A 20,144-nucleotide genomic window follows, 5' to 3' on the forward strand; every position below is an offset into this window, starting at 1 on the left:
TTGTTGTTTGGTTTTTTGTTTTTTTTCCTCTCTTGTGGTGTTGGGGAAGTGGGTTGCACTAGTCTGTTTACATATATATATATATATATATAGCAGTTATCCTTCTTGTATTAAAATTCCTTTTCTTAAATTTGATAAAGAGTGGTGTGATTAACGTGGAGGAGGCCCCTCCCCTGCTTGTGGGTAAAACATTTTGATTTTTTCCCCTCAAACCGAGACATTTCTTGGCGCCCAACGTGGGGCTTGTAAACAAAGAAGGATAACTGCTATTTTGTGGCACCATGTGGGTCTTGAGTTTAGGGTTCATCAGGACCATCCTGTATAATATATTGGCTTTTTGTTGGTACAAATTCATGCCAAAAGGAGCGGCAGGTTTAAGTCTTATCAACAAATCAATGAGTAAAACTCAAATAGCCGCAATTATTATTGAGTTCTTACTCTGGATTTATGGTGCCATGAATTCGATGCCTTTGGATGTCATGTGGGTGGTGTTCTCCAGACTGTTTTCCTGCCGCAACCTAAGCTGCTACCTCTGGGGATTCAGTGATAATAGTACGGACCCTTGGGAAGGAACAAAGGGAAATTTTTTCTCCCAACCCTTTGTCCATTCCCCATTCAAGTCTGCTACAACAGCTTTTGAGATGTTTAAATTCTCCCTGGGTGCCAGAGATATCTTGCTCTTTATGGTTTTTCTGCAAGGTTGTATCCCTGTGGTTTGCAGAATGTTTGAAGGTAGGGCCAGGGTTTTTCCAGAATGCATTCAGAAGCCTAGCCCAGTGAAGGGGGAAAAGCAAGAGAATAAAACCCCTGATGCCACAGTGAATGGGGAAAAGCAAGAGAATAAAACCCCTGATGCCACAGTGAAAGGGGAAAAGGAAGAGAGTAAAACTCCTGATGTTACAGTGAAGATGGAGAAGAAAGAGGGTAAAACCCCCGACGTTACAGTGAAGAGGGAGAAGGAAGAGGGTAAAACCCCTGACGTTACAGTGATGCAGGATGGGGCTAAAAAAAGGGAAGAGGATAAAACCTCTGATGTTACAGTGATGCAGGACGAGGCTAAACCAGGAGGACAGGCCAAGCCTATGGAAGTTGCCCCTATCCAGAAAAGGAAATATAAGACCAAATTAGACCATCCAGCGGACGATGAGGGGGCTGCTGCACCTCCACAGCAAGCAGACCCAGAGCCTGAGATCATCACTGAGTCATTGTCATTTGATAATCTCCGTAGTTTGCGGAGACATTGCTCGACACCCGGGTGAGCCCATCCTGACTTGGCTGATCCAAGTTTGGGACCTTATGGGTGAAACCTTACAACTGGATGGTGCTGAAGCCAGGTTTTTGGGGGCTCTGGCCCAGGATGTGGCTATTGAACAGGTGTTTGTGAGGGAATCAAAGCCCCTTTCACTCTGGGCACGACTTCTAACGAGTGTAAGAGAGAAGTTTGTTTATAGAGAAATCCTGCAGGAACATCATATTAGGAAGACTCGGAAGACGATGGAAGAAGGAATTTTACGTCTGAGGGAGATGGCAATGATGGACGTGCTTTTTGGAAGAGGTGGGCAAGCCAATAATGACCCTGACAAGGTCAGATGCACACCACATATGTGGTGGAACCCTTCACACTCGGGGCCAGCTGAATACACCGATTTCCTGGCATCCATGTATAGGGAAGAGAACCATGAAACAGTGGGCGCTGTAGCAAATAAGCTCCGGATATATGAAGGCATGACCCACAGCCCAATGCAGGCCCGTATTTCTGCTGTAGAGACATTGGTTGAGAGTCTCAAGACGCTGCCTGCAGAGGTAAAAGCGATCAGAGAGGAAATTAGGGAAAGTCTCCAAGTGGCACCAGTGCGAATGAGAACCTCTGAAGTCAGAGCCAGACGCCCCCCAGCCAGAGGAAGTGGACAGACCTCACGAACTGAGATGTGGTACTTCCTGGCCAAACATGGAGAAGACATGGGACGGTGGGGTGGGAAACCCACCCGTGCCCTTGCAGCCCGAGTACAAGAACTGAAGGAGAATGGAAGAAGGTCAGTGAGTAAGTGCAGTCCCAGTTTCCCACGGGCAAGAATCTGTCCCACAGGAGGGCACCTCCCAGGTGTACTCATCGAGAAAAGGTTCTGACCGCTATGACCAGGATCAGTGTTAGAGGGGCCCTGCCTCTAGCCAGGTAGAGGCACGGGACAACCGTGTCTATTGGACTGTGTGGATTCGATGGCCTGGTACATCAGACCCACAAAAGTATAAGGCTTTGGTTGATATTGGCGCTCAATGCACATTAATGCCATCAGGACATGTGGGCTCAGAAACTATTTCTATTTCTGGGGTGACAGGGGGATCTCAAGAGTTGACTGTGCTAGAAGCTGAAGTGAGCTTGACAGGGAGAGATTGGCAGAAACACCCCATTGTGACTGGTCCAGCCGCCCCATGTATCCTGGGCATTGACTACCTCAGGAATGGATATTTTAAGGACCCAAAGGGGCATAGATGGGCTTTTGGAATAGCCACTGTAGAGACAGAAGGGATTGAACAATTGAACTCATTGCCAGGTCTCTCAGAAAGTCCTGCTGTTGGACTGTTGAAAGTTGAGGAACAGCAAGTGCCAATTGCCACCACGACAGTGCACCGTCGGCAATACCGAACGAACCGCGATGCTGTGATCCCCATCCATAAGATGATCCGTGAACTGGAGAGCCAAGGGGTGGTCAGCAAAACCCACTCACCCTTCAACAGCCCCATCTGGCCTGTGCATAAGTCTGATGGAGAATGGAGATTGACTGTGGACTATCGTGGCTTGAATGAAGTTACCCCACCACTGAGTGCCGCTGTGCCGGACATGCTGGAGCTCCAGTATGAACTGGAGTCCAGGGCAGCAAAGTGGTATGCCACTATTGACATTGCTAATGCGTTCTTCTCCATTCCTCTGGCACCAGAGTGCAGGCCACAGTTTGCTTTTACGTGGAGGGGCGTGCAGTACACCTGGAACCGACTACCCCAGGGGTGGAAACACAGTCCCACCATCTGTCATGGACTGATCCAGACTGCACTGGAGAAGGGTGAGGCTCCAGAACACCTGCAATACATTGATGACATCATTGTGTGGGGGGACACAGCAGAAGAGGTTTTTCAGAAAGGAGAGAAAATCATCCAGATCCTTTTGGGAGCTGGCTTTGCCATCAAACAGAGTAAGGTTAAGGGACCAGCCCAAGAGATCCAGTTCCTGGGAGTGAAGTGGCAGGATGGACGCCGTCAGATTCCAACAGAAGTCATCAATAAGATCACAGCAATGTCTCCACCTACCAGCAAAAAGGAAACACAAGCCTTCCTGGGTGCCATAGGGTTCTGGAGGATGCATATCCCAGCATACAGTCAGATCGTAAGCCCTCTCTACTTGGTAACCCGTAAGAAGAATGATTTCCACTGGGGCCCTGAGCAGCAACAAGCCTTTGACCAGATCAAGCATGAGATTGCTCAGGCTGTAGCCCTTGGACCAGTCAGGACAGGACCAGACATACAGAACAAGCTCTACTCCGCCGCCGGGAATAATGGCCTGTCTTGGAGCCTTTGGCAGAAGGTGCCTGGTGAGACTCGAGGCCAACCACTTGGATTCTGGAGCCGAGGCTACAGAGGATCTGAAGCCAACTATACCCCCACAGAGAAAGAGATCCTAGCCGCCTATGAAGGAGTTCAAGCCGCCTCAGAGGTGATTGGCACAGAAGCACAGCTCTTTCTGGCACCTCGACTACCAGTGCTGAAGTGGATGTTGTCAGGACAGGCTGCCTCTACACATCACGCCACTGATGCTACCTGGAGCAAATGGATTGCCCTGATTACGCAGCGCGCCCGTATAGGAAAATCAAATCGCCCTGGGATCCTGGAAATCATCACGAACTGGCCTGAAGGTGAAAATTTTGGTCTAGCAGATGAAGAGGAAGAGCAGGTGACACGTGCGGAAGAAGCTCCACCATACAATCAATTGCCAGAAGAAGAAAGATGCTACGCCCTCTTCACCGATGGCTCCTGTCGCATTGTAGGGACTAATCACAAATGGAAAGCAGCTGTATGGAGTCCCACCCGACAAGTTGCAGAAGCTACTGAAGGAGAAGGTGGGTCGAGTCAGTTTGCAGAGCTTAAAGCCGTGCAGTTGGCCCTGGACATTGCTGAACGAGAGAAATGGCCAAAGCTTTACCTCTACACCGACTCATGGATGGTGGCCAATGCTCTCTGGGGATGGTTAGACCGATGGAAGAAAACCAATTGGAAACGCAGAGGGAAACCCATCTGGGCTGCCGATATATGGCAAGATATTGCCACCTGAGTAGAGAAGCTGATTGTGAGAGTCCGCCACGTAGACGCACACGTGCCCAAAAATCGGGCCAATGAGGAACATCTCAACAACCAACAGGCAGACCGAGCTGCGCAAGTGAAAGTATCACAGACAGATCTGGACTGGCAGCACAAGGGAGAGCTGTTCTTGGCTCGATGGGCCCATGATGCCTCGGGCCATCAGGGCAGAGATGCCACTTATAAATGGGCACGAGACCGAGGGGTGGATTTAACCATGGACATTATCTCTCAGGTTATCCATGACTGCGAGACATGTGCTGCCATTAAGCAGGCTAAGAGAGTGAAGCCCCTGTGGTATGGTGGACGCTGGGATAAGTATAAGTACGGGGAGGCCTGGCAGGTTGACTACATCACACTGCCACAGACCCGCCAAGGCAAGCGCTACGTGCTCACCATGGTGGAAGCAACCACAGGGTGGCTGGAGACACACCCAGTGCCTCATGCCACTTCTCGGAACACCATCCTAGGCCTGGAAAAACAAGTGCTGTGGCGACATGGCACCCCAGAACGAATTGAGTCAGATAATGGAACTCATTTCAAAAACAGCTTAGTTGCTACCTGGGCGAGAGAACATGGCATTGAGTGGGTGTATCATATCCCCTACCATGCACCAGCTGCCGGGAAAGTTGAGCGGTGTAATGGACTGTTGAAAACCACTTTGAAGGCGTTGGGTGGAGGGACTTTCAAACACTGGGATCAACACTTAGCAAAGGCTACATGGCTAGTCAACACTAGAGGTTCTGTCAATCGAGCCGGTCCTGCCCAATCAGAACCCCTTCACACTGTAGATGGAGACAAAGTCCCTGTAATACACCTGAGAGGTATGCTAGGGAAAACAGTCTGGATCAACCCTGCCTCAGGCAAAGGCAAACCCATTTGTGGGGTTGTCTTTGCTCAAGGATCTGGTTCCACCTGGTGAGTGATGCAGGAAGATGGAGAGACACGATGTGTACCTCAAGGGGAACTTATCTCTGGGTAAACGACTCATATTACTGTATTTGTAAACACTTAATTATTTGAAAGAAAATTTAAGTTTAATGTAGAGTATCGGCATGGAAGAGAATTTAGGGGTGGATAATGTTGTAGTTTGGGATTATTATGTAAATTCTCTCCTCTGCCACTTAACTGCCCAGGCCAGCGGTTAACAAAAGAAGCAGTTAACTGTTGATCGCTGGGGTGGGGGCAGGTTTGTCTCTTTTGGGGTTTTTTTGGATATTCTCCCCAGTCTTGGCTCGGCGGAACGGGGGAGTGGGGGCTCGAAGGAGGCAGCTGCCCTGCTGGTTACTGCTGGGGTTTTCCTGGCTGTCTTGCCGCTGCCTACTTCGGACTACTTTTCGTGCCGCGCTGCTGCTGCTGCCTGCCTTGGATTTGCTGCTGGTTGCTCGTACCTTTCTGCTTCTTGGACGGGGAACACAGAGGGAAGAGACTGAGTCCATCTGAAAGCTCACTGCTCGTCTGTCTCGCTGGAGAGGGACTGAAACTCACTCTGCAGCCAGCCGGGCTGTGATATGAACACTTGAGTATAACCTTTCCTCCCGGAGAAAAAACCTGCTGGGTTTTGTTGTTGTTTGGTTTTTTTGTTTTTTTTCCTCTCTTGTGGTGTTGGGGAAGTGGGTTGCACTAGTCTGTTTACATATATATATATATATATATATATATAGCAGTTATCCTTCTTGTATTAAAATTCCTTTTCTTAAATTTGATAAAGAGTGGTGTGATTATCGCGGAGGAGGCCCCTCCCCTGCTTGTGGGTAAAACATTTTGGTTTTTTCCCCTCAAACCGAGACACCATCTTTTGCCAGTAATTAAGTAGTAACTTCATGAACAAAATGCAAACAGTCAATGCTTTTCTTCTACCCAGCACGAGCTAAGGCATCTTTTTTCTTCCCTCTTTCCTGTACTTTCTTCCTTTCTTTCTTTTTATAAACTGCATGATCTAATTCCCATTAACTTGCTGAAAACATTTCCCCAGAAAAGCTTCCTCCAAATCCCCCTCAGAGGTGGCAGTTCTGTTCTGACACAGCATGGGAACACCTCCTGGCTTCAGGAGCATACACTAACCCTTTTTGAGTTTGCACTTCATACCAAAGGCAGTTGCTATTTTAGCACACAGGGAGTGTCAAGTCACACAGCCAAATCCTTTACTGAGGGAATGAAAGATGCTTTCCCTCCAGTCTGGAGAGAACTGCCAAGTTTTGAGAAGGACTCCTGGTGTAGTCTCCTAGGCTGCGTTTTAGAAGTTGTCTTGCTTGAACAAGCAAACTGAGGAAATTACAGACTCCACTGGCACAGACCATCCCATGAAGGGAAGGGAAGATCTGCAGGTAACATTCCAAATGCTGCCCAAGCCCCACTGGCTAGAGACATCCCCTTTTTAGCTGAAGCTCTTGACAGGAGCTTTATCAAACTAATGCCATCTTTGTGGCATTTTTGTTCCCAGATGCTGTACCTAGGAAAACCCTCTACTTACGTGCCAGGTGAGTAAAATAATAACCAGAAGAAGTCAAAGCACTGCAAACTGCTCTACAGAATTGTTCCATTGTTTGGGTAATGCTGCACAAGTCCGCAGACTGTACAACACCAAGGGAAAACCCAAAAGGACACCCCTGACAGGGTGCAAATGGTTGGCTGAGGTGACTCGATCGGGAGGATCCTCCTGCACTGAGCCAGCCAAAGAGCTGCTCTGCACACGGAGACCTTCCGCGCACCAGGGCAACCTTCGCTGGGCAACGCTGTGACACGGCAACATTCCGCTGACGTCACAATGGCAGCCCACTCCATGCTGCTTTGCAAATTCACGCATAGCAACCCAATCTTCTCTGCAGCAAATGCAAAAGAAAAGCCTGCAGAGTTCTCCTCTGCCCCAAAGCAGCACAAAACCCCTTGCTGTCCACAACCTACTGTTCTGAGGATCCAAGAATAACTCCAACAATGCACCAAGCACATATATACTCCGTAGCAGTGAGATGTTGGCTTATCTCCTATGCAAAGCTCCTCTATTTCTGCTTGCTGTTTCTTCTGATTCCTAACATCTGAGTACATTGAGAACAACTGGTGAGTGGCTCTTTGGCTCCAGTTTTGTTCTGTTGTAGCTGTGCAATTCTCTGCAGAGGTTAATGGGAAATAAGCAGCTTTAGAATACACCAAAGCTGCAGCCTCACAGATCCCATGCTCCCTGGGATCCTCATCCATCAAGATTACTTGCAGACATTTGGATTGACACCTCATGATTAAACGTTGATGCAACCATTCCCTTCTACATCCAAATCTAGAGCTAAAACCAGGACCCAGCTTGAAATAGGAAAGAATGTAATGACTGTGAGAGGGAAAAGAGCTCATGAACCTCTACTCTGCTCTTCCATGGGATAATGATTTAAAGCTTAAGCTTTCTTTTCTTGCACAGACAGGACAACTATTGATGAACAGCACAGTTCGCTTCAGGAGCTTTACATTGGACTTTTCACACTTAGGAACACAAACACATTTTGCTGAAATGGTCACTGCTATCTGATGTGAAGGAAACCCCCACCCTGACAGAATCCGCTTTCAGCATGCCACAGGACACCACTGCTGGGCAAAGAGTCTGCCTGCCTTTCAGCTCTCAAAATCCTAACACTGAGGGTTACTACAGCTACCAAGGAGATCTAATTGTCAAGCTCTTGTAGTTCTCTAGGTTCTCTGCTGTAAAGATACAGAAAGCAAGGATTTGGAGAACAGGCTGAGGGTGCCATTGGGACATCGATCCAAATGCTGAAAGACATTGATGTTGATGAACTCTTGCATCAGTTATCCAGGACAGCTCCCTAGATTTGAAAGCCTGTCATTTTCCCCATTTAATGCAGGGCTCACATCACCGAGCAAATTGTAGGGCATGATGAAGGAAGAATGACACCTTCGTGGGGAAAGCCAAGTGACAAACCTACATGAACCTGCTGCTGCAGAGCTGCTGCATCCCAGGAAAGCCTTTGGGACCTGTGACTCACCTCTGGAAGCTTCCCTGGGCACATCTGTGAGCCACAGAAAACTGACTATAATGGACACAGAAAGAGGGAACATGAACATGATCCTCAGTCTTCAAACTCTCAGTCTTTAGGAAAAAGGGCCTGCTTGCCCTCTATTCCTGCTTCCAGCAGTTCCTACCAACTTATGTCTTAGCCTTCTGTAATAGTTCTAGCAAATATAAACACATATGAGCACTGTTCATTATTAAGAGAGAAAGGAAGGCTGTACTGTCACCTGATAAAATGCTATATATGCATTTAAATTTATGTATGTTGTCAGCTATTGCATCAAATGTATTTCAGGATTGTAACAAGATTTAATAAATGGTCTGATTTTATTTAATATTAAGCACTAATGGTAGGTCCCTTCCAACTCAGGATATCCTATGATTCTGTGATCACAATATCAAGACCAGCTAATTAAAAATACACCTATAAAGGTATTTTGTCATATCGTCTGTTCCAGTATTTGTGTGCTGTGCAAAGCAGCACAGCAGAAAAGATGTTGCACTTGCAAAGATTAAAAAAACCTCTTGCAAAAATTCAAAGCTCAGGCCTAAACCCCATAATGCTTAATTTGAAGCCTGTTTCAAATGCCATGGCACCAAGCCCCTGGTGCTCATGGTCCCAACAGCAGTTATGAGCTAGATTTGGTGAATGCCACAAGCACTTCCTGATCGGAATGAATGAACCCAAGGAACAGAAAATTCAGGAGATGCTTTGTGCCGATGCCTGTAGATTGCGTACCCCTGTGAACAGAGACACACTGCAGACAAGTTAATGGAGAAAGATACAGGGTTTTATTAGAAGGACCTTCCACAATCAAACCCAAGGGGGTTTGACCCCAGGTCTGACCCTATGGTCAGGAAGTCACAGGGTTTTATACCCCTCATGGACACCCAATCAGATGTTCCCATTTCTCTCTAATGCCCACCCAAAAGTCCTGCCAATCTGCCCCCTTCGTCACGGGGGGCAGTTAGGCCGTCTCCTGTTGTTTGTCTCCTGTTATCTTGCAGGTGTCTGCTGAAAAATAGCTTGGCCTTGACAAAGCCTGCTAGCTGGTGGGAAAGACACTTTAATATTCAGACTTAAGATCAGGGCAACTCAGCAAAGACTCTATGATTCTAAAACCTTTATAAAATTGCATTAAATCACATCCTTAGGCATCAGTGCAATGAACCACAACAGTCCAGGTCACTGAAAGACTTGACATTACAAAACTGTTGCATAACAGTAATACTAACATTCAAGATGCACATATTTTAAGTTGAAAAATTCCATAAAAAACCCAGATTAGAACATGCCAACAAAAAGCTGATGATAAATAAAACATTTTGGTAAGATTAAAAAATATGAATAAAAGTCCAGGACATTTTTTCCCTCCTTATCACACTCCTACATTTCCATTCAAGCAGCTGACATTGATTTTTCCCATTTGTGCACAGTGCCACATAATTCTGCTGGATGGAATCCTGACAGATGGGATCCTGTTTTGTATCACATAACTGGATGGAGAAAACGTCAGGAACACATTTAAGACATGACAACGTAATTCCTCTATTGATAACTTACTTTTCCAAACATGATTAGAATCCTGATATTTCCAGGTTTAACATTTATTACTGTGGTAAGATCACTTTAAGGTCAGTATTTTTTCCTTCCCAACAGTGGAGTTTTGCTCTTTAAAATTTCTGAGGTGTTGCTCACAGGGATATTTACTTTCCTCACTGCCCTGTCACAGATGCTGATCTTTAACATCATGGTCATCTTGTATGTGATAGAAGATGGGAATTCTTCCCCTGCACCTCCTGCTCTCATTTCCAGACTTCACTGAAGCTCACAATGGGACAGTTTGTAAGTGAGTTTTTATGTAAGACGAGAAACAAATGAACTTGAACCCTGCCAAGATACCGCCAAGCTGCGTTTGCTGCCAAAAGATTTCCCAACTCTATAAACAGAAAAATCTGTAATGTTCCTTTCCATGCCCCAAGTTCATCTCTGACTGCAACAACCTGCTTTAAAGCAGGATAAATCTGCTTGAAAGACCTGATTAAGGCTTAATGAAATTTTATTTGCCTTGTAATTTAGGCTACATATATGTTACTAAAAGAATGATGAATTTTAGAATGAAAACAAGCAAGTTCAATTGGAAATTTACACACTGGTGCACCACACAGAAGACTTATTGTGCTGGTTTAAAGGTGAACCAGCAGGGGAAATGAACTCACCACGAGAGAGATTATAAGTCAGACCTAAAATTTAATAATAATATTACAATAACAACACTGACACACAAGGGAAATTGCTTTCAACTCACAAAACCCCAACAGTATAACCCAGTGTCCTGGGGCACAAACCCAAGGGGGTTTGTTTGCCCTTGTGCTGAGACCCCTGTGGTTCCCCCAAGTCCAGAGCAAAAGGAAAAGAAAAACCTGTTGGTGCAGGCGAGGGCTGTGGTCTGGGTGAGAGCGGTGATCTCCTCCTGTCAAGGTCCTGCTGCTGCTCTGGATCCGACAAGAAGTTCCTGAGGTCTTCTTACCCGCCACTTATGCACCCTCAGGGAGCACTCAGTCCCTCCCCCTGGGCGGGGACTCATACAATGGGTGCTTAACTCTGGGAGCCAGGGGGTGTTGAACTGTTGATGGCCCATTAGCAGCTCCGCCCCCCTCAGGCTGGGTGTGAAGGTGATAATGGCTCCCTGGGCAGCTGCTGCTAATGGCCCATTGACCTTGGGGAATGAATAGAGGGGGTAGAATACACAGCTTTGATCACCCCCACACAGGGTTAGCTGGTCCCTCCTGCTGAACTACGACAAAAGCATTTTCTGGAGATATGGAATTTAAATCTCTAAAAAACTCATGTTGAAAACACTGGAGCCAATGACTCTGTGGACAGCTTTCATTACCAAAGTACCTTGCTGCTGTTCTTTCTCTTCTTCACTTAATGAAGCCAAATAGGCTTGGAAATCCATGTCAAGAAGTTCCTCTTTGTTGAAAGTTCTGCTGAGTGATGTTACTCGTTCGTGGTCTGTCTTGTCCCATGTGTTATCTACCTTAAAAACAACAATGCCAGTTGTAGAAGCTGGAACACTAACACTAAACATTGTAACACTGAATTTTTGGGGAAAATTATTTGATACCAGAAATATAAACCTGTTGGTAAAGCTCTCTACAATAATTAGCTATAATAACCATTTACTAAAATAACTTTAACATTTATGAACTTATTCCACAGTGAGTTTCAAGGAGTTTGAGATCTATAAAAAATCTCCTCATGCACCGAAGAGACTGCAACAGCAGGTCACACAACACAAACCCTCTGCAAGCCAAATTTCCTTTGTGGCAGCAGATACTGGTGCTGAAGCAGCCACCAGCTCCTCTCTTTTCCTCTTCCAGCCCAACTCACTCCTGGAATCACACAGGGATTGCAGCGTGGACAATGAAAGCGTTTACACAACTGCACCCTCAGCTGGGACATGGAACAGATTTGAGTGAGAAATGATCCAGCACAAAGGACTCATTTCTCAACTAATCCCTTCTCCAATCTGGTTCCCTTCATGGCCAGATGGAAGTTTTGGCTGTCAGTAAGACAGGATAGGGGTGAATCGCTACCAGGAGGGGAAGCAACTGTTTTAAGCCTGGCATTACCACCAGCAAGGCCTTAAGGATTTACCCATAAACACCCATTTTTGGCAAATTAAAAGATTTAATGGTAAATAACAAAGTAATTTCATGAGCAAGTTGTGTTAGGTTAAAACACAGTATTTAACTTGTAACACAGATGCTGAATCTCATTTCAATTCCAAGACAGGGCTGCAACTTGTAGGTCTGTAACACACTTAAATCTTTTAACGTGTTTGATGTCTTTATTTTGAAATAGTGGAGATAATCAGGAATCTTTTCCCTGCTACATATATAATTTACAAGCTGACAGCAAGACGAAACAAATTAGAAAAACATTAGAAAAACATTGTAAAGATACCTTTGATGTCCCCATAGCAGCAGATGTGAAGTACTTTGGCTTATAAGCAGCTACATTCACTTCTGAGGCTGCATCTTTTGGTTTCTCATCAAATTTAACATTGTCTGGAATAAATCTTAAGGGCAAACAAAACATTCTTCAAATACATTGGGAAATTTCATGGTATAAACAGTCTAAGCTTTTCATGAGTGTGGGACATCAGCATGAAAGAATCTGCTACAAGAAATAGGTAAGCCCGAAAAGGGAACAAATGGGCAAATATTCCACACATGTAAGATGAACTGCCTGACTTCTGCACAGCTATTGCAGAGGTTTTCCATGTGTAACAACACACTGTTGGGAAGTAAATCAATTTTCACTTTGGTATAAACAGGGGCAAGAGTGGTTTTTTGAGTGGTTTCCTTTGTTATAAGAGTCATCTTTTCAGGAAGCTTAATATTAAAAATTAAAAGAGAAAAAATGAGTAAAATAGAATTTGGAAACAGATAAATTAAAAAAAAATCAAAGCATTTTAGGAAAGCCTGGTACAGCTTCAAAATGATAATTAGTAGGGAAAAAAATGCTCAAAAGACCAAAGACATGGGTAACAATTGAAGAACTTGGTTTAAAAAAAACCAAAAACCCTGGTACACTCTGAGAGATTAAAATTTAACAAAGCAAAAGATTAGGAAAATCACTGTAGTATTGCAAACAGCTGTGCCTGTTGTAAAACATTATCTATGTTTAAAATGGCAAAAAGTTACATGCTCACTTGGCAAAGATCATCTTCTCCAAAATGGTTCAAAGCAAATGAATTAAGTTCCTCTAGAAAACGATCCAAAGCAAAAACCTCAACTTTCACTGACTTCCAAGAGTGCCCACAACAGGGGCCCCCAGTGCACAAACAGGGCTTCTGTCACAGCTTTTTATGATTTAGGAACTTTTGTGCTCAAACTGAAAAGCTTTTCTGCAACAAAAGGAAATACTAACAATGAAGCAAGTAATAAGTCTGAATCCTTTCTTCCCCAAACGTGACTTTTGAAATATTAGAGCTTCAGCTCTTTCATAGGAACCAACTTATCTATTGCAGCTTCAGGACAACAGCAGCAATATTCCTGCCCTGTGGGAAGCAAGCCTGAAAAAATGCCACTTCTGGACCCTTGGGAAAAGAGAAAAAGGCAACAGTATGTTGGTTTTTTTATAAATCCTACCACTTTACTTACCAAAAGGTTGAAGATGCAACCAGAACATTTTGTCTGGCTTTTCTGAAAATAATCTCTTCATGCAGAGAACCTCTCAAACTTTCCATATTCCAATAAAAAATGGCCAAAAAGGAGAAAAAAGAACCAAAGGGAAACCTAACAACTCACCACATACCCAATTTTTCTTCATATCTCACTTTGGTTACAGAATAATTTACTCAGAATTATTGAAAACTGCCTTTAATTCTCCCTCCCCAGCCAACACGTGAAAACATCACCAGTGCAGTTACCTCAGGTCTATGAAAGAACAGCTACTTTCAAATTCCAGTCCATCACATTCCTCATAAATTTTATTGGCTGTCTCAAGAGAATCACATTCTACAACGGCACAGAAGTATTTCAGGCGCTTAAACTGATATTCCCGCAGTTTTTCCCTATAAATCCTGCAAAAGTGGAGAAAACAGCACAGTCAGGTGAGCTGGCTTTTACAGTTTTTCATTTGCAAACTATTTAATTAAACTCATTAAAACCAGGTACCAATCAAACACTCTCTCAATCTTATGAGATTAAATGTTGAGCAGCATGAGGTTCCACCGATGTCTATAATATAAAATATTCAGTTTTATTAAGCGTACAATTTATATATGACTCTGTTTCAGGATGCACCTTGATGCACACAGGGAAGGTGACTGCAGACTGTGCTCTAAGTCCATCATACACTCCCCTGGTGCACATTTCTTCAAAGGGATCTGCCTTCTATTTTAAAAGCAACCAGATTTTCTAAATGCAAGGCAGTCCAGCAGGATGTCCTGGACAAATATGGCCCCAGTCAGGCTGCCAAAAACCTGGAAATTCAGGAAAAATATAAAAGCAAAACCTGTAACAAAAGCTGGGGGGGAAAAAAAAAGTGACAGAAGACATGCCTGGAGAATTGTAGGACTGAGGAGCTCAGCCTGGTAAGCCAGAACTGCTGCTCAGAGCACTCAGGAAACCTCAGTCTTGGAATTCTTGGCCTAAATTAAGGTCCCTGTGGATTCACAGATCAGAATTTTGACAGTGAGCACCAAAGGGAGTTTACTGCATCAATTTGTAGAGCAGAAATGCTGTGCTAAGCTCACATTCATTCCACTGATTATTCCAATGAGCTGCACTATAACAATTTTGAATTTGCTTATGAACAAGCAAACCTCCTCAAGTTTCATCATAATGCATTTATCAAAGGCACTGAAAATGTACCAGGGCCAGTTGTAAAACATCACTGGAAAAACCTAAAAAATTAAGGTGTCCACAGGAGACTTCCACATACAAGCTTCTGGAAACAGGAGTAATTGGGATTTTCCCTGAGAATTAAACATGTTTTATCTCTCTGTGGTATTCTCTGGAAGCTCAAACAGTTCCACAGGTCCTTTTTGTTCTTCCTCTTTCAATCTCTCTTTTCCAAACTCTGAAGGATAAATATACAAATACAACAACCCAAAACTAGACTTTTAACTGTAGTGCTGTAATGTACACCAACTAGGAAAAAAATATCTCACCAGGCTTGTAGACTTTGTTTTTTATTTAAAATCAGTTAAGGAATTAATACCATAAGCTTTAACACCATCCTAATTTTAATGTATGGAAGAGACAGTAGAATAACCAAACTGCCCGCTAAAATTATTTTGAGACAGATGAAGAACAGGAACCCTGACTTTGTTCATTCCACTCTGGCCCTTTTCAGAAAGGGGTATCTTGACCAATGTTTCTCAGAAAGCTGGAGGCAGACACTAATTATGGAAAAGTGTAACTTAATTGACCAGAAAATAACCAGATTATTAGTAACTTTAAAGTGGTGAAAAACAGTAAGTGTTGTGCAGTGGTAAGAGGGGTTGGAATACATTTAGAAATAGCCAGATTTAAGGTGGGGTTACCTACCATAAGGACCACTGAAAATTAAACTAAAAAAGGAAATGTAATCTCCCCCTCCTAGACTTGGAGAACTTCACTATTAGTCTCAGAAAAATAGCACTTAGAACCAAACTTATAAACATGAGAATGCTTTGGCCTTGAACTCTACCAAATACATACCCATTACTGAAAAGCTGCACATTTGATTCTAACACAGCAACTTAAATTGCAACACAGTTTCTCATTTAACACGTTCATCTCTCTTTTGGTTCTCCACAGAACTGTCTGGCGTTGTTCTTCTTTTGGATCTTTCTTTCTTTTTTTTTTTTTAAACAGTAAAAGTCTTTTTGAAACCATGTCTTACCTTAACAGAAAATACTGTTCCTCCTTTGGGTGTGAAGGAACTAAATAGAGCCAGCATATCCTTTGCCTTCAGCCTATCCCAGTCCATATTACAAACTGCCAATCTACTTGCAATCTGAGAAAAAAAAAGGACATAGGTTTAGTTCCTGACTTTTATGGGGAATACACAATTCTGTGGCAGAACTCTGTGGTAAAAATCAAAGTCAGCAATAAACTTTACTGAAAAAAATAAAAAAAGTATTTTCCTCAAGACCTTTTATCACTTAAACTAGCAAAGATCAGAAGCAGCAACTACTAGAGCAGATGAAAAAGACATAAATAGTGAAGCACCACAAAAGAGACTGCACCAATCACAACTTAGGACTCCAGTGACAATGACAGCACTTAGGATTTTGTTATCATCTTATATTGTTAGTCACAACAGCAACCAGCAGCAAGGTATTGTGACAGCACTGGAGCACTGTCATTATTTATACACTAATTGTAAAGTCGTTCTTCACTGTCTAATAAAGTCATAATTTCTTACAGTGTGAGTTAAATAACTAGACTTTTAAAAAAGTGAAAAAAATCAGCAGTGAACAAAAGCAGTATTATTTATATTCTGGAATTTATGAAAAGCTCGATTTTGTTTGTTTTTTCCACTTGCAGACAGCTTATCTACAGGTAAGTGTGCTCAGAGGGAAAGGGAGACACCAGTGAAACCTTTCATCATCACTTGCATTCCGTAAGTAAAAGGCTGAAAAACCGTTACAAAAAATACTTCCCCAAACTGTTTCACTGACAAAGGGCTATGATGAACTCATAACATTTCTGAGTTTGTTATGTAGCAACTTCCCATGTGCAAAGTGCTGCCACCTCCTCTCCACGAGGGGCATCCTTGACCAGCTCAGGCCAGGAATGTTCGATCTCTGGCTCCTGCGAAAACAGGTCGTTTAAATCCTCATCATCCTCTGAGCTAGTCTCAATGTTCCCTATGCCTCTGGCTAGATCAGGCCCACTATCACCGTCTTCATCATCTTCTGAATCACTGTCTTCTTCACCTGTTTCTCCATCATCTTCTGGCTCCTCTTCCTCGCCTGTTTCCTCATCTTCTTCTGCTCCTCTTCTCCCGATTCTGCACCCTCACTTGCAGAAGTTTCTTCCTCTAATTGGCTTTTACTTTTTACACTTTGATCACAGGTGCCTGTGCACAGAGAAATAAACATTAGATACCTGTATTTATGGTGGAATTGCACATGATCCTTTACAAGAAGGAAAACTTCAGCTTTTCTTCATTCATATTTACAAGACCCCTGAAAGGTGCAATGATGCAAGAACAAATAACACCAGGGAAGTGCAAATAACATAAAACATCAGTATTGCTTCTTCATCTTGTCTAGTCTGGTCTAATCTAATTCAAATGCTCTTTAGACCCAGAATGGTATTAGCAATCCTAACCTAATGAAATATTCTCATATTCTAATTATATGTATAAAATTAACATGCAAAAAACAGATTTCAGTCATGTAGGCTGCAAACATGTATAAGCAACATAAAGGGAGTTTTTCTTCAAGTCATCTCTTCTCTCTAATCCCCTCTCTAACATTAATGGCTCGATCCTGGCACCTTTACACTTTCAGTCAACACACTGATGTGCTGAAGCCTTCATGGTATCAGGACACACATTTGCTGTTTGGTTTGATACATACAATAGTTTATATGCTATTAAATACCTTACTTTTCCAACCAACAATTTCACCTCCAGCAATTAAAAGGACAGGGATGTTCACAATCTCACTGAAAAATGAGCAATGACTCTATACAGAGCTGACCAACTCCAATCCTTCAGCAACACTGAACCTGAGTCAGGCAGCTTTTTTGTAACTGATCTTGCAGATGATCTTCTATGGAGAGCACCAACATCCAGGTAAATACAGATGAATACCATCTGTTATTTGAACAACTAACCCGAGTCTTTTATTTTCCCTCCTAGGGAAAGGTCCCTCCTGGGAGCTTTAGTTGATTCAATACCACTTGGTTGTGAAGACTTCTGCTTGTTTTGATTTGAAGTCAACCTTCCTCCTGATGCATCTCCTTGCTTGTTTCCCCCTTCGGCTAAAAGGCCCTTGTTTCCCTGACAGGGATCAACTTCCACTGCAGTTTTCTTTGAGTTCTCTTTCAAGCTCAATTTAGATTTGCTTTTTTTTTCCTTCCTTTTTAAGGTCACTTACTTCTGTCTCCGCTTCACATGTTTGCTCCACTCCTTTTTTGTTTATTTTCTTCTCCTCCCCTGGGACATCACCAGCAGGTACCTCTGCAGAATCTGCTTCTCCTTTACCTTTTTCTTTCTTTTTTTTTTCTGCTTTTCAGCGTGTTCTTCGCTTTCTGAAAGATCAGAGTCAGATTCTGACAGGGCATGAAACTTCTTGAGGTTCTCCGTGGTGGAAAAGTTAACAGGGCAGCCTCTTTTATCCACAGTGCATCTCATCTTAAACTTCTTGTTATGGAACATGGCTCGGAATCGCTCGTCAGTCTGGACTTCCGCTCTTTCTCAGGCATCTCCCAAAACCTGGGATCCCTCGCGACGCGGCTGAACTGCCCATCGCTCAGGATTTCCTCCTGGGATGACATTTTTGAGCTTGTTGAAGACTTGGCCATCTAGAACACGGGAAAAAATCCAAGTATTTCTGATTAAGAAAACCTTAATTAACATAGATTTAGATAAGTAACTGAAAAAAAACCCTAAAGGATTAAGCAAAGTTGGATTTTTAACCTATACCTAAAAAGTTCTTTCCAAAGGCACAAATGGCAATTTCATGCCATCACAGACCACCAAGTTGCAAGGGCCCTCAAGGATCATTTGGTCCAACCTTTCTTGGCAAAAGCTCAGCCTAGACAAGATGTTCCAGCACCCTGCCCAGCCAAATCTCACAAGGGTCCATTGCTGGGGAATCCACCACTCCCCTGAGGAGATTATTCCAATGGCTGGTTGCCCTCATTGAGGAAAATTTTTTGGCTTGTATGTAATCAGAATCTCCCCAGGAGTAACTTGTACTCATTGCCCCATGTCTTTTGCATGTGGCTCCCTATAAAAAAGGAGTCTCCACCTTCTTTAAATCTAAATACTGGAACACTGGGATAAGGTCTCCCCTGAACCTTTTTTTCTCCAGGCTGAACAAACCCAGCTCTCTCAGCCTTTCCTCGCACAGCAACCTCTGCTGTGGGGAAGGGCTGAGGGAACCTGGGATTGTTCAGCCTGGAGAAGAGAAAGCTTCGGGTTACCCAATTGTGGCCTTCCAGTGCCTGAAAGGAGCCCACAAGAAAGATGGAGAGGGACTATTTACAAGGGCCTGGAGTGACAGGACAAGGGGGAAGGGATTCAAACGGACAAAGAGGAGGTTTGGATTAGATATTAGGAAGAAATTCTTCCCTGTGACAGTGGTGAAGCCCTGGCATAGGCTGCCCAGAGAAGCTGTGGCTGTCTCATCCCTGGAAGTGTTCAAGGCCATGCTGGATGGGGCTGTGAGCAGTCTGGGCTAGTGAGAGGTGTCCCTGCCCATGGCAGGGGGTTGGAACTGGATGAACTGGGTCCAGAGAAGAGCAACGAGGCTGGAGAAGGGACTGGAGCACAAGTGCTGTGGGGAGAGGCTGAGGGAGCTGGGGGTGTTTAGCCTGGAGAAGAGGAGGCTCAGAGGTGACCTCAGCACTGTCTAGAACTGCCTGAAGGGAAGTTCTGGCCAGGTGGGGGTTGGTCTCTTCTCCCAGGCACTCAGCAACAGGACAAGGGGGCACAATGGGCTCAAGCTCTGCCAGGGGAAATTGGAGATGGAGATCAGAAAACAATTCTTTCCAGAGAGAGTGCTCAGGCATTGGAATGGGCTGCCCAGAGAGGGGGTGGATTCCCCATCCCTGGAGGTTTTTAAACTGAGATTGGCCGTGGCACTGAGTGCCATGATCTGGTAAATGGACTGGAGTTGGACCGAGGGTTGGACTTGATGATCTCGGAGGTCTTTCCCAACCCAATGGATTCTATTCTACGATTTTTAAAATCCCTTCCAACCCAAACCATTCTGCGATTCGGCGACAGCGGACACACCACAAAGAGCCCCAAACAGAACCCTCCGTGCCTTCCCACCAGCCCCACGCACAAACCTTTGCCGAGCTCGGCCCAGCGGCAGCACCGGGTGCGCCGACCCCGCTGCAGCTCCCGCTCCCTCCCCGACCCCAGCGGCAGACATAGCCCCGGCAGGAGCCCCAGAGGAGCCTCGCTCGCACCCACCGTGCCGTGCTAAGCCGAACCGAACCGAGACGCTCCGCTCCCACCACGCCGCCGCCGCCGCCGCTCCCGCCTCTTCCGGCGGCGCTACGGGAGCCCGGCGGGCCTCGGTTCGTGCCGTCAGTG

At 44.5% G+C, this 20,144-nt stretch overlaps 1 protein-coding gene and 1 pseudogene across 1 annotated transcript in view; both read right to left on the minus strand.

Moving 5' to 3' along the window:
• Nucleotides 1–11,351, minus strand: part of LOC139669981 (centrosome-associated protein CEP250-like) — a 17,412-nt gene extending 6,061 nt beyond the window's left edge. The window contains exon 1 of the mRNA XM_071551005.1: nucleotides 11,265–11,351. The gene's annotated coding sequence lies outside the window, so the exon portion shown is untranslated. The remainder of the gene's footprint in view (nucleotides 1–11,264) is intronic.
• On the minus strand, nucleotides 10,591–20,102 carry LOC139669979 (ESF1 homolog; annotated as a pseudogene).
• Nucleotides 20,103–20,144: the final 42 nt, after the last annotated feature.

Source organism: Pithys albifrons, chromosome 3 (genome assembly GCF_047495875.1).
Source record: "Pithys albifrons albifrons isolate INPA30051 chromosome 3, PitAlb_v1, whole genome shotgun sequence".
NCBI classification, from domain to species: domain Eukaryota; kingdom Metazoa; phylum Chordata; class Aves; order Passeriformes; family Thamnophilidae; genus Pithys; species Pithys albifrons.